Source organism: Phlebotomus papatasi, chromosome 1 (assembly GCF_024763615.1).
Source record: "Phlebotomus papatasi isolate M1 chromosome 1, Ppap_2.1, whole genome shotgun sequence".
Lineage (NCBI taxonomy): Eukaryota > Metazoa > Arthropoda > Insecta > Diptera > Psychodidae > Phlebotomus > Phlebotomus papatasi.
In genome coordinates, this window is record NC_077222.1 from 36,824,901 (window position 1) to 36,840,865 (window position 15,965).

The following is a 15,965-nucleotide window of genomic DNA, read 5'->3' on the forward strand; positions in this document are numbered from 1 at the left end:
GGCGTTAAATCTGAAGCTGGAAACTACCGCCCAATATCACTTCTTCCTATTTTCTCGAAGATTTTTGAGAAGTTAATTCAGGACCGTTTAGTCGGCTTCTTGACTGGTCAATGTTTTTTTAGCGACTCTCAGTTTGGGTTCCGGCAGGGATGCTGCACTGAGGATGCTATTGACAGGGTTGTGGGGGTAATTCATGCGGGAATAAACGAGGGCTTGCGTGTGGCGGCTGTGTTTCTCGATCTGACGAAAGCCTTCGACACAGTCAACCACGCGGTTCTTATCCAAAAACTTGAGACGGCTGGTATCAGGGGGGTTCCGCTTCAGCTTACTAAATTCGATGACATTGAGTATCAAATCACGGGCAATCCGTTTTCTTCATGGAAGTAACGATGACAATCCTAATCCTGGAATTATGAGTCATTCGCCCCTGTGTGGTGGTGTCAACTGTAGCGCTTCTTGTGTCAATATTCCCTATGTTAATGAATATAAGTATCTGGGGGTTGTTGTTGATTATAGGTTGGATTGGAAATCACATGTTCGGTGTCTGTCAGACACTCTTAGGCCTCTAGTGAGCTGTGCCTACAGAATTGGGCATCTTTGCCCACTTATTGTCATGCGCAGCATGTATTTCGCTTGTGTTGAATCTCGTCTGAGATATGGGCTATCTGCTTGGGGATCTTCCGGTCGGCTTGCACTGGCACCTGCTGTGAGGGCGCAGAGGTTTATGCTGCGAGCGATCCTTCATAAAAAAAAGCATGACTCCCTTTGGAGGGATTTTTATCTGCTTAGCATGTTTCCTTTGGCCTATCTATATAAATATAAGACACTGCGGACTTTTTTCATGAGGGGTGGGTATTTGTCTTCACAAAGAAGTCATGGTGATAGAAATGGCCTACAGGTATCTGTGCCTCGTCCTAGATGCGAACTCTTTAGAAGAAGTCTGTCCTACATGGCTCCCACTCTCTTTAACGCCCTTCCAATTTCCCTTAGACTGCCACACCTGACGTTGGGTACATTTTCGGAGGAATTATGTGCTCATCTTTGGAGCAATTATTTCTCCGAAAGACGCGACTGATGTCCAATTTTGATTGCTTTTATTTGTTGTCGATGGGGTTCGGGACACCTTGTATTATTGCGAGTGTGCCTGAGTGCGGTGTAGTATATCACATTCTTTTGGGTTTTTCTTGGAGACATCTGCTAAAGTAATTACTTGCTAGAGTGCCTTTCTGGCTCTCTTCTGTCCGGGGTCTCTTTTGGGCCTTCAGCCTTTTCTCTCCCCAAACTTGTAAAGAGCGGGCTTGAACGGTGTATCTGGATTATAAAAATTGATATTGGTCTCCGACTCCACCGTAGCTTTGGATCGTCCGATGTGCTTTGGTGTCTTGATCTCCTTCTTGCCACCTAACTTTTGTTATTTTTAAAAATTTCTTTTTTCTCTCAACTTTTAACTTATTGTTCTTCGAACCAACACGGCAACATCACGTGCTAGCTCCCTAGCCACGTTGTCGAATTTCCCATGTGTCATATCTGGCAGCTTCCCCCCTTCCCACACATCCTGGTGAGTACTGCTTGTCAGTCTGCAGAGAAAAGATCGTTTAACACGACAAAAGACTACACAGCCTGAGAAAAAGCATTTCCGCCGTTTGGCTTTGGAGGCTGGTCATCAACGCTAAGACGGCGGCGGACGCTTGGTATGGGGGGCTAATGTAAAGGCACATGTTGGTAATAAAAATACAATACAATACAATGATTAGCTCAATTTAAGCACATTTCTCGTTAAGATAGAGAAAATTTATCTTCGACAAAGTTGTAGAGGAATAAATTTCCTATAAAAATATGTCTATTTGATATTTTTAACGTTTGCGAAAGTAAAACGTCACAGTCACAAATTATCCGAAGACTGACAAAATTTGCCCCAGCAATTTTGAGAATCTCCACAAAATCGACTTTTAGAAAATGATTCGAAAATAACATTTCTTTCGAGATTGAGGAAAATAGTCTTCTGTAATGTTGTAGAGCAGTAAATTTCCTATAAGAATATGCTCATTATAAAACGTTTAAGTTTTCTCAGAGCTCGTGAAAGAATTATATATGCGTTTTGACAAGTTTTGTCCCAGTCTCCCCTATTTAAAGGAGACTCTGTCAAGGCCCTTATACTTTTTATTCATGTGTATCACATGCTCCCTCCACTCTCCATTCCGGTAGTCCTCATACAAAATGAAAGCATTTTACGTTATAACTCATTAATGAAATGAAGTAGAAAGCTGAATTTTGGTGTGAAAACAAGGCTTAAGCAAGTCTCTCTAAGTATATATATAAACCCCACCTTCCCACCTCTCCTTCTAGTAGTTTCCATACAAAATGAGGATTGTGTAGAAAAAACTCTTCAATATAGACATAAATTTCTCCAGTGTGTAGAGACCATCAAGGCCGAAGTAGACTCAAACTGATCCTCGAAAATCTTTATCTTATAAAATTTTTAAGTAAAAATTAAGCCGAAACTGTCATTCACTGAGAACTTAGGATAATTTATTAAAGGTCCTTAGCATCATTTTTTTTTTACTTAATCTTTTACTACCAAATTGGGGAATCAGTGGCGCAATAGACAAGACCGTCGGCTCCAGGGCGGATGAGATCTCTGATTAAACTCTCACAGTTGTGAGTTCGAGTCTCGCTCTGTGCAAAGATCTGAATGTATGATTTAGACAATTTTCACATGTAAAAATAACGTAATATAATGCACCGCTTGCGCCCAACAATCCGGGAGCATGAAAGAAGCATTCACATCACGGTATGGAGCTCCGGGGCAGTCTACAATGGACTTCTCAGATTCTTACAACACAGGATCGACAACAGTATAACATAATATGATTACATTGTAACAAAAAAAAATATGCCGATACGATTAACCCATTCAGTCAATGTACCAGAAATACTTGAGATAGAATGTTCGTATTTTGGGATTAGTTTCCTAAAGATTAATAGATGAATTTTTTGAAAAGAAAAAATTTTTATCCATTATGGGGGCGCGGGGAGCCGCCCTCAAGCATCTTAACTCTCTTAACGCTCTCAAGCGTCTTAACGGTCACTGAATTTAAATTCTGTACATTAATTCTTTACAAACTCTATTGATTTTGATAGAGTAACTATCCAAGAAAACGCATTGGCAACCAGAATTCAAATCAGGAAAGAGGATGAAGGCCAATTTTAACAAATTCGACGGGATGTCGAATTTTCCGTCCGCCATTTTGAGCAAAATTTTTGCATGACTTCACACGAAGCGAGAAAAGAACAACAAAATGTATTCCCATCTCTGTCGGGCTATTTTTTCTAAGTAATTGAAGGACTAAAGTAACTAAAAATCTATTCCCGACATAAATTCGAATATTAATTTCCCTGGAATAAATCATCTAAAATCACTAAATTTGCGTATGATGTATAATACCATGGTAAGGAATGGGTTAATAATAATAACTACCAAATTTTACAGGCTAAATAATTTCGATTATCAGCCTGAGACTATTTGGGCTCTAACCGGAAACGAATCGATAAATCACCTTTAATTAATATATGCCTTTCAAAAATGGGTGCACTCAATGGGCCATGTGGTAGAGCACTCGCTCTATGATGCAAATGAGCTTCACTGCACTTGATTCCATAGGGCAAAGGACTGACAACCCCATATCTGTATAAGAAAAAATAATAAATGATGTTCCAAGAGGGAAAGTCTAAGCTCCTCTCTGGAACGTTGCCCCGTCATTATTAATTTTATTATTATTATTAAACTGCGTGAATTCTAAAATCAATAAGGCAGTCCTTATGACGACTTTATTTCAGTAGTTTTTTAAAACAAATATCTGACCATCCTAGAAATCCCAAGAACTGTCTAATTGATGGTCTACTGAAAAACTTTCGAAAGTTAGGACAGAGTTACATTGACAGTAAAATGCTCACCGTCACCCCCAAAGCCTTACCTTTCATTGCAATTCTTATGTAAATTCTCAGTTATTGTATTATCTCATCATATACTCTAAACCACTATATATAAAAGTATATAAGAAAATTAAAGAAATAAAGCGAAAATTCGATAAACGGTGAGTAAAGAAAATGTATGATTAATTTCTCGTAGGGAAGACCGGGGTAGAATTAGCTAGCAAATGAAGCCTTTTCCTTGAGCATAATTTGTGAAAAAAATGATAAGATTAGTCTAATGTTTTTATGTTTCATAAGTAGCATTAGTATATCGGCTGTATAAAACCGCATAGTTCAAGGCTCTAAAATCCTTGACTTTTTCTAGAGAGAATAATGAAAAAAGTATGACACATTGGCTACAAGTACCCCGGCCTGGGAAGTTATAGCCACTTTTGGGGTACTGATTGCCACAAGTTTTCCTGACGAAATTTTTAATTGGAGATACCAAATCTTGTTTCACTTGATACACTGAAGCCTACTAATGCTAAATATGTCACTTAAACCTAAATGAAAGGGCTTTAGACGACTTTTATATAAATATCACATCCAAATGGCAATATTGCTAGGAATATTAATAGTACTTTTTCATCTAACAATGTATTACTGAAAAATCATTTATAGTTTTAGACCGGAAATGAAAGAGCGGCTACATCTGCCCCGTGGGCTGTTCCAGTGTTTATTATCTTATATAAAAAAAAAATTAGATAATTATTGTCCAAGTTAAAAATATCTCTCAATTAACTTTATTAAACCAGAAATAAAGTAAAACTATGATATCATGACTAACAACTGAGAAAACCAAATGCTGGGCCTAAAACTGTAACATCAAAATTACAATTTTATACCCATTTTATAAAAATGCTTCTAAAGTGTAGGATGACAAGATCAGACTTATAAATATTTCAGAGAGAGATGTGTTCCCACTTTTATAATAAAAATACTTTGCTTAATGTACATTTTATGGGAAACGAGAAAAATCCATTGTCTAATTCTACCCCGGTGTCCCCTACAGCTTTTTTTTGCTCATCGTTTGTCGTATTCTCGTTTTATTTCCTCAATTTTCTTATATTATTTTTATCTAGTGCCTCTGAATATAAGATAAGATAATACGGAAATTGAAAATTTGCGAAACAATTGCAATGAAAATGCTTAAATTAATGAAATACTATGAGCACTGAGCACTTTACTTTCAATGTGATTCTGCCCTTATTTTTTCCTTTTTTCTCTAATATTTTTTACTGTTTAAAAAACTCTCACGAGAGAGCAGTATAGGAGATTAAGGCAAAACTCCTCACAATAGATATTTTGATTCACTTTCTAATAGTAGATTTAGCGGCAATTCTCAAAACTTCTGGTGTATATTTTGTCACATGGGTCAAATGTGAGATAATTTGTAACGTTTTTTGCTCTTGAAAATGCAAAAAAATGTCAAACTTACATATTATTTTTAAAAGAAATTGATTTTTTCTACAACTTAATCGAAAATTAATTTTTCTCTATCTTGACGAGACAGTCAACTTATTTATTTTATTTATTAGGTGAGATTCTTAACAATCTCACCTACTATAATCCTAACAAAATTTCATGTCCTCCGATCGCGCTCAAACTTGGCCAAAATGTGTTTCGCCACTTCCTGATCACGAATATATGGGGGGCTAAGTTACGTTCCCGGCCGGCCGGCCGGCCGTCCGGCCGCTCTTTGGAGCTTAATAGCTCCTAAACTAAAAAAGATATCGACTTACGGTTTTCGGCAAAGGTTAAATATCGTATGAAAATTGCAACATGGTGCATTGACCCCCCACCCCTCCTTCCGCCATTTTGAAGACCACCCTTTTTTTGTTTTCTCAATAGCTCCGGCCCTATGGCATCGAGCGGGCTCAAATTTTAGTATGTTATAGCTGGGCCTTAGAGCTTTCCATCAGTACCAAACTTAAGGTCCCCCGACCCCCCTGACCCGAGCTATAAGGGTCCAAAAAAATTGTCTTAAAGTTGCCATAACTCCGGTTCTAATTGTCAGAATTTAAAAAATGAGGGCTTTTTGGAAAGCTCTCGTGAAATGCCACTTCCTCTTCTAACATCGCAAGTTCATAAAACCACCGCTAGGCGCGCTATTATTAAAAAGAAAATTTTTAAATCTTAAAAGTTAAATAACTCAAAAATTCCTTATGCAATCGGGCTGAAATTTTAGTATGTTGTAGCCGTTGATTATACCTATCAAACAAAAAAAGCCTTAAGTCGATCCATAACCCCTGACCCGAGCTATAAGGGGTCAAAGTTCGAACATTGACCGGCCTCTATCTCCGGTTCTAATTAACATATCGATATAAATTTTACCTTTTTGGTTTCGTCTCGATGAGCACTTTCAGAAGGAAGTTCAAAAAGTCACTACAGGTGGCGCTGTGATAGCGTCAAAATTCATCGAAATTCAAACTCACTTTTCTCAAAAACGGCATTGTGCAAGTTAATGAAATTTTAGTATGTTGTAGTCCAGTCTAGGACGTTTCCAAAATGGTGCGTATGTGCGCTGTGGTTTCAATAGAACCGGAGATATGAGGGGTCAAAGTTCACAAAATTCAAAAAATCATATCTCCGGTTCTATGTGACCGATTTTGATGAATGAGGGTTTAAACGAAAGATCTCACCAAATACTACAACTTTCTAGAACATTTGAACTTCGTGGGACCAACACCAGGGGCGCCACAGTCAAAAAACGAATTTCAATATCACATAACCTCAATTATCTCGACTGTCGTTGAACCGATTTTGATGATTACTTCGACATAATTGTAGAGGACATTTGTCTCTACATTTCGTCCATACATCATTTTCCGATCAGACTACGCTATCACTCCGATTTTGCCGTTTAAGTGTGAAAAAATTGATTTTTCCCATAATAACGCTTTGAAATCACTCAGATGCCAATTTGACTGCCTCTACTCCACAAAGACACTTAAAATAGGGTTTTAAATGGAAAGTCCCACAGAATACAACAATTCTTTGATATAGTTGAAGTTCAACAAATGAACACTTGGGGCACTCTGATGGATGAAAAAACGAGTTAAGAAACAAAAAACCTCGATTATCTTGGCTTCTGAGTAATCGATGAGATCATGTTCTATGGAAAAATTATAGAGAACATTCTGGTCTACATTTCACCCATATAACACTTTTCTGTCAGTTCATCCAAATCCTTGATATTTTGGTTTAAATACAAAATTTGTATAATTTCACGAATTTTATTCAAGATAACTGAATGGCGTTCCCCAACTTCAGCTCTAAATCGAATTTGCATGCACTCCGAGTTAGCTCACGTTAAGAATCTCACCTACATAAGCCGGTTAGGATTATCTGTCCCTTTTTAATATATATATTTTTTAATTTCACATAGTTCTTGCTAGAATTCCTTGAAACTTTGAAAGTTTAAGAAATGAGTTGATTTGAATTTTGTAATTTTAGCGATTTAGCAAATTTTTCCCCAGTCTCCCCTATATTATAATCCCTCAATTTTTAGTTATGCTTTTCACGTAATTTCGAAATATAAGATATATTTTAAGTTCTCCATGTTTTCTGATAAAAAATTCTGCTGAACAATCAGAAAAGCCCCGAAAAGTATGTGAATATCAAAAAGCATATATGCTTCATATTCTATGTAGTAGTGAAACATTAAAGTTTATCTTTAATTGTTTAATTTAAAAATAAGTGAAAAACATAAAGGTTTTTACTCAGGAGAAAGTAATAAGTTATCACACATGACTTAAAAAATAAAAAAGCTTAATATCCTCAATACTTTTCAATTTAAAATTGAATAAAACACTTGGAACAAAACAGCTCCGAAGCAGCATGAAACACGTAATGTATACGCTTCGAACTCTAGGCTAGATAAGAAATGAAGCATCTGCAACTAGGACAGCTAGACATAAGCTTGATAGTCTAGCTTAGAGTAAAAAGCAACCATAAACAATTTAAATAAAATTTGTGTTTCTATCTTTCATTTCTACTGAAATTTAAACAAGTGTTTCAGTACTTTAAAAAGTGTTAATTTCTAAACGTTGTCTAATATTTGATGGATAATTTAAAAACTTCAGGGAACATTCAGCAAAAGTGTAAGGGCGTATGCTTCATGCTCTAGCTATAATAGCTCTAAGGCCATCTTCAGACTAGAGGTTTAGCCCAGTTCCAGAAGTTTTCAAAATCTTAAAAACAACCAATTAATTTGGTTCTCTAGAATTCAATAGATTATTTGGGTTTTGTATTACAATTCTAAATCGATATTTTATGAAAAATCTTTATTGATAAGAAGTTAGAGAAGTTAAACCATATGGCTAAGCCTTAGGTCTGAAACCCGTATAAGCCGTTGTTAGAGTGTGCTTAGTCTTCAGAGATTTTGTGACTAGAAATATAAAATTGGTTTAGGGTAAATGTCTTAATTCAAAACCATTTCCAGACGCTTTAACTTTGACAGAAGATTCAACACATTAAATTTATATTTTTTCTGAAGAGAATTACATAAATTTGCCCCTTGACTCTTCTAGAATGTTACTGTTTAGTGAAAATTCTTTAGATATAATTTGAAAACTTTATAAATACAAGAAAAATACACAAGTGTATAATACTTCTATTGAAAACATATTAATCCAAATGGAGACAAGGAAAAGTTTCCAATTGGAGACAAACAGTGTAACTGAAACCGCGACGAAAGGCTTCCAAATCCTTGTTGAGTTGCTCTTGAGTGCAGGATTTGTTCTTATTCCTGGTCTTTTATCCTTTCCCATCTAAAACAATAAAATCTCTCAAAAAAATCATATTTCCGGGGTTTTTTATTGAAGCATTTGCAGATACTTCAGAAAAACCCTTTTTGTTCACGAAATAGGTAATTATTTCATTTGTAAACTCCACTTACCGTTAACAATAAAGATTAGCACTTAATTTAACTAAAATTAGCCAGAAATATGACATAAATGTTAAACAAAACGAATAAACTACAGTCACTTTATTGTGTTTTTCATTGGAAAGCGTGGTCGATCTATGAAAAATTCGATGGTGAAAATCAACACTTTTAATTTTTCTGAGAAATTGACAAATTAAAATTTGTGAATATGAATGGATTTTTGCTTTATTTAGAGCAAAATTAACTAAATAATGAAACTGTGGTATAGAAAATATATAAATATAGTGATTTAGTACTGTATTTATCATGAAAACAGTGACGTTTCCATTTGGAGTAGTGAAAAATTTCCATTTGGAGTAGGTTTAGAATTAGCTTAATTTACCCTATTTACAAAAAATTTTGATATTCACATAAAATTTTCTTGAAAGTAGCACAAATTTCAAAATGAGAGGGCATAAGCATTTCTTGAATTTCCTCAACGCTTTCTCTGCTGAAATTCACCCAAACAGTAATCACATTTGCTGCAGTAAAGAAACTGCTGCTGGATGTTCTTGGTGAGACAGGGCAGGAAGCACAGTGGCCAACAAGTTAGCAAACAAGCTGCTCCAGTTTTCGAAGTAGCCAACTGAAAACCACAAATAGAACCATTGATAAAAATTCTTGAAGTTTCTTTTATAAAGATTTCATCTCACTCTTCTTGTATAAGTTCGCAGGACGGGACGACTCTTTTTCCCACATTTGCTGCAGATGACTCTAACACTGGCTGGCTGCCAGGTTTCAACTAAAAAAATACGTTAAGAGATATTCTGCAAGTAAATTTAAAGTTTTTCTCAGACATTATGTACCTGATGTTATGTAGGATTTTTTCATTGGTTCTGGAGTTTTCTGTGGAACTTTGCTTTTCTTGGCCTCTGAGATTCTGCGCTTAATTCCGGTGTTTTGATCCCCAAGGAGGGGTAGTTTCTCCTCAGAAACCTTATCATTCTTTGTGGATTTTTCAGAATCAATTTTCTTTTCGGGATCTTTTTCTTTGGGAATTTGGTCAGAAGATTTAAAAGAAGCTGCATCTCCTTTTACAGGGGTGATTTCCTCATGTTTCACATCGAAGGGAAAGGGTGGATGGTTTGTCTCCTCTGGGAAGGGAGGTGTTGGGATTGCAGGATCACTTTCTTGAGAATCATCCTCCTGCACATCAGCTGGTTCAATTTTATCAAAATCCTCCCTTTCTGAAGATCTATTTCTGGATTTCTTTGGTGATTTCCTTGGACAGAATCTAGACATTTTCTTCTCAGTTTTCTGTTCACTTTCTTTATCATACTCCTTGTCATCGGCTGTATGAACATGTGCCACAATTGTCATGTTGGGTTTCCGGGAAAAGAGTCTTCTGCAGAAATTTGTAGGTGGATTGTCCGAAAGGGTGAATTTTCCATTCATTCTTATTCACTGGAAAAGGTAGAAACGCAAAATATTCGCGGAATTTTGTAAATGAGCTTTTGTTTAAATGCTCACATCCTTCAATTTCTCCGTGATTCCCTGAACTGCACCACAAACTGGACAAGTGTGTATGCCCACCTGGAATCTTGGGCAGTCACAGCAGAAACAGCATTCTAAGTGGAAAAACTTGAGGATTTTGGAATATTTTTTCTTGCATGGAGCATTCTAAATGGAAAATTCGCCTGATAAATCCCAATCAGAAGTATTTGGAAAGTAAAAGGAATTACCTTAGAATCGATTGTTGTTCTGATGCCAGAGATGCAATTGTAGCATGTAATAAAAGCCGGATTTTCTCCAAGAACCCACAAAGTATATGGTTTCTTTTTCCGTCGAGCATTGAAGGACTTTTTGCTCCTCCAGAATCGTCTTTTTCTTCCCCAGAAACGCTTTTTTCTTTTGCGTCTCGAGCTTCTCCATATTTTCTTGTTCCCAGTTTCACTTGCTTGGACATTTCCCATTGCTACTTTAAGACACTACCCTTAAACAGAATCCGCAGTTGTGGAAAAATTTTAGGAATGCAATCAGAGAAAAAGAAAACACTGAGAATTTAAAAAAAAAGAAAACAACTCCCCAAAAGTTTTGCCAAAATAATAACAAAGGTAGACTTGCAATTTGTTCTCTTCCGCTACTTTAATATAAACTCCAATGTGATATTCTCTCCTGTTTTCTTTATTAAAAAATATAACGCTATAATATCTCTTTTGACCATGAAACTCTTTGCCATCCAGCGAACCTTTCTTAACAATCTTTTTTTTTCTCTCTTATCTTTCCAACTGTACATTTTTCAGGATTTCTTCACAAATTTTCTTTTTGCACATCATGAGAAATATTTAACATCAAATTGGAGAAAATTCTATTACCAATTTTTCATCCAATCTCAACTCACACGATCATTTCTCTTCATCCACCATAAAGGGTTTCTCTATACTGGATATGCGTCAAATAAATACATAAATAAATTATAAATAAATTAAAAAACCATTTCAATCCAAGTCAGACAATTAAATACCATTAAGCAATCAATTGCAATTAAATACAAATTGTTGAAACAATGGAAAAATTAAATACTTGGCAAGGAAGCAGAATATTTCTTCATATAGCAGAGGAATATTAATTGAAGTATATGTTATATTTGAATGGTTTAAATTTTTGTCAAATATTAATTATGTGCCTAGAAATAGCAATTGAGTAATGATTTGAATGCAGCGTTTATAACTTGAGATTCATATCTGTTTAATGTTATTCATATTGTAATTTGAATTGATTTGTCTCTGAAATAGAAAGCCATTGAAATTAATGGGCATGGGAAAATGTTGAATGGATATTTTAAGAAAATACCCATTCCATTTTATTTTTTTTCTTTATTTACCGTTTTAGAAAATTTTTAATGATGTCTTTAATTTTTGATTAGGCTGAGAGGTTATTTTTGAAATATGAGGCATCGTGTTGAGTCTGACATCTTCTGAATACAAATTTCTCGCAGTCAATTTTACCTTTTGAGTGCTAAATAATTGATATTTAGCCTTTTATTTATCATTTTTCCTTGCGACTGCTTTAACTGAATTAAAATTTATGTTTAATTAGTTTTATGCTAAAATTATAGAATTAATAAGCCACACGTAATTATTTTATGCTCAAAAATTAAGAGAAAGAGAGCGAAAAGGTTGGGATTAAAAGGGATTTGGGGAAAGGAAAAACAGACTCTTCTAGCTTAGTCTTCATTTAGGGGGAAGAAGTGTCATCAAATCTCTTGATATTGATATCTATTAACATTTCAACTCTATAGCCTAACAGCAAGTTAGAGCAATACAAGACAGAATAAGCCAAAATTTGAATCATTCTACTCAAAGTATAAAAGAAGCTTAAAGTTAGTCTTCTATAATTTCAAACGAATGACCTAATACCATGATCTCTTACCCCTTCCAAATGTCCACCATCCATTCCCAGAAGCCTAACATCTTCCTGAAATTGCAAGGGATTGTCAGGCGTAGGTTGCTAAACTGGATCTTATGGGCCCGCAACCCCAATAGAGATAAGCGGTTGAAAATAATTATAATGATAGGGAAAGATAAACAATCAAAGATAACCACTTGTGGTTTCAGATTTCCCATTAATGGACTTTCGCATTAGGGGAAAGTACTCTCCCTTTAAACGTTCATGCCTTCAAATAATGTGAATTTTCTTTTATTTTTTATTAGACCGTCTTCAGACAAGAGGTTTAGCCCAGTTCCTGAGGGTCTCAAAACCTTAAACAGCAACCGATTTTATTGATTTTTCAAAATGTAATAGGTCATTTGCCCTTAATAAGACAATCTTATGTCAAAATTTTCCAGAAAATCTTGACTGATAAGATATTAGAGAAGTTAAGCCATATGGCTAAGCCTTAGGTCTGAAGCCCGTATAAGAGACTTATGTCCTGTACACATTAGACAAATTTATATTCATATTGAAGAGTTTTTCCTACACTAAGAAAAAAAACTATAGAGTTAAAACAACTCTATCGTCGAGTTGAATTAACTCGAAGAATATCGATGTAATTGTTACTCTTTTTCGTTGTAAATTTTAGTAAAAAAGAGTTGAAACTACTCTTCGTGCGAGTTGAATTATTTCGTCGGATATCGATGTAATTATTACTTTTTTCTATGTAAAATTTCATCTCGATTGAAGTATATGCTTAACTGTTTTAAGTTTTAAGAATATACTTCAGTCAAGAAGATTTTCGTGTGACAAAGTTCATATGGAACATCAACTAGAAATATGCCTAACAGTGTTTCATGAAGACATTTCGCTCGGAACATAAGGAACTTGATGTCAAGAAAATAATCATAAAGAAAATGATAAAATAAAAAAAACTTAAAATTGCAGAATCTAGGGTCAGAGGAACGTCTGTTCGACAGGGAACCCCTATTGACACTTTTGCCAAAATGTTGAAAATTATTTAATGTATCTAGTAAAATATAAGTAATATAACGTTTTTTCTATAATACACCTTTTACTATAAACAGAGATGTTCATATTTCATATCCCAAATAGCACAGAGTAGGGTGTCAATAGGTGCTGACACGAGTTCTTAAAGTGTCAATAGACGTTCCTTTCACCTTATCCATTTTGGGATTTGAAAGAGTTATATTAACTGTAAAAAAAGATTTTTTTAACTCTTGAAACGAGTTATTTTAACTCTTAAAATGAGTTATTTTCAGTTTTATAATGAGTTATTCACACTCTTTTGTCATGTAAATTTTAGGACAAAAAAGTTCAAACAACTCTTCCGAATATTACACCTGAATAAATGTAAAATCAACTCTAAAACATAGTTAATCGAAAATCACAACGAAAAAGAGTTAATTTAACATCGATTCTAGTAAGTTTTACTCAATTATTTTTCTGAGTGTACAAAAGCGTAGGGCAATTACTTCAATATGGACATAAGTTTCTTTAGTGTGTAGAGCTTAGACATTTCTATTAAGTGTTTGCTTATTTTATCAATTACTGATAATTATAATGGCCTCTACATACTAGAAAAAATTATGTACATATTGAAAGAAATTCCCAACGCTTGCGTAGGAAAAAATGTGAAATATAGACATATTTTTCTCTAGAGTGTAGAGGCCATAAGTTTCTTAGAAAAAAAAACCACATTAATCGAAGCCATGAATGTTGGAAGGGAGAGTAATTGTCCCTACTAATATAATTTTCACTTATTCGGTTCAAAAACATAATAGTTTGGAAATACATTAAAATTATCTTTGTATTTTTTTTTTCAAATTATTCAATTTCAAAGAGAGAGAGAGAGCAGTTTTATAATCCGCGTTTTTCTCATTTTTTTACTGGTCTGAAAAAGAAAAGATAGGAGATTATCCACTTTCAGTCTTCGATGACCCTACATCCCTATAAGTGAACATTATCTCCAGATGATTTTTCCTTTTTACCCTCACCATCCGCTGCCCTTCCAAAACCATGTGTGGCACGGCTACAGGCCAAACGGTAAAAAATATCCTCTCCTTAATTCTTTCGATGTTCGTCAGAAAAGTATTTCTCTTTCAAATTAAAAGAATTAGGTTTTTTCTCCATGGAGAATTTGATTTTAATTTGAAAGAGGAATACTTTTCTGACGAACACCGGAAGAATTGAGGAGAGCATACAGTTTCCTTCAAACACCAGAAGATGGAGGTAATGGAGGTAAAAGATATCGACTTCTGGTCTTCAATGACCCCCCCCCGCCAATAAGTCAACATTATTTAGAAAAAAACTTTTCCTTTTGCCCCTTAATTAACTCTAATTAACTCTCTTAGCCGGATACTATTTCAATATCTATTTTTTGAAGGTGAAAGTTACACCACTTTGTTGGGACTATTTTTCAACAAATTTGCTTTAATTAGAATTTTATGACAGGCTTTCCGTAAATGATTTATTCTTCTTGATCTTTTTAATTTATCTGTGTGCTTGTTACTCATGCCAAAAAAATCCAAAATGCGCTCTTTTTAAGCAATTAAGTATGATTCTTAAATAATCACACATTTTTTCTATTTAGGAACGGTTTTCTTTATTTATGAATCAATGTAATCAGTAGTAAATGATGCGCTCAAGAGCCATGTGAAAAGATAATATAAGGAGAGCTCTATATCGTGAATTCGTGAAATCACTCGGCAAAGCCATAACGGTTTTAAATCTCCTTTTTAGAAATATTTGGAGGAGAATTTTATAAGCTATTCAGAAGAGCAATTGTGATCGCCATCACGCTTTTTATCATAGTATGATAAAAATGCCGCTCAGTTTCGCTCAAATGGTTTCCGAATATTAGCGAAACTTCACGAGCTTAAATAAATATTGTTTTATATAAGAAGAAAAAAACGTACTTATTTTTTAATCATGATGATGAATAATTTTATTTCTCCCTCTGCAAACTAGTGCTTAGGGAATTTTTTAATCATGATTCACCTAAATTTATTCGAAATTATATATTTTGTCAGATAGCAAGGTATGCGCATAGAGAGGATTCGGATGCCACTGAAGAATTCAAAAACTAACGAAAAAGAACTTTTAATAAAAAAAAAACAGTCTTGAAATTATATTTTGATTATTTCATATTCAATCTACAAACTTTTTATGCAGCCTGCAATTCAATTTTCGTTCATTTACATAGTCTCTAAAGCTTATCTTTTAGCTTTTTTATTTAAATTAGAATTATTATTCACTTGTTGCATGAGAAGGTGAAAGTTCTTTGCGAGCTTAACGACTGCTGTAACGGTCCTTTCGTTTTGACTAATAGATCGAATAGATCTTTGAAAATTCTCATTAAATTCACCACTAAGTTAGAAATCCCTTTCCACACTAGAAAAACTTAGGTCCTGATTCCATCGATGTCTTTAGTTAGGTCATCCTACACCTTTATTTAGATTACTAAATGTCCTCCACCTTCTCTCGTAAAAGATCCTTGTTCTGAGCGGCGACGCAGTGTGTGGATTTTCTTTAAAAGTCAAGGTTGCGATCATCAGCAGGGTCATTTTCTTGCAGAGAAAATGCTTGTGCTGATGGAGAAGCGTCCTGATTTAAAACGGCATCTTCGGCTGTGCTATAAACAGCAGCATCTTCTTCCTCTCGCTGTCCTGCT

At 34.8% G+C, this 15,965-nt stretch overlaps 1 long non-coding RNA gene across 1 annotated transcript; it reads right to left on the reverse strand.

Moving 5' to 3' along the window:
- Window positions 1–8,243: 8,243 nt before the first annotated feature.
- On the reverse strand, window positions 8,244–9,626 carry LOC129799004 (uncharacterized). Its single transcript, XR_008751483.1, has 2 exons — window positions 9,553–9,626; window positions 8,244–9,485 (listed from the first exon to the last, which is right to left on the reverse strand). It is a non-coding gene; the product is annotated as an uncharacterized LOC129799004 (long non-coding RNA).
- Window positions 9,627–15,965: the final 6,339 nt, after the last annotated feature.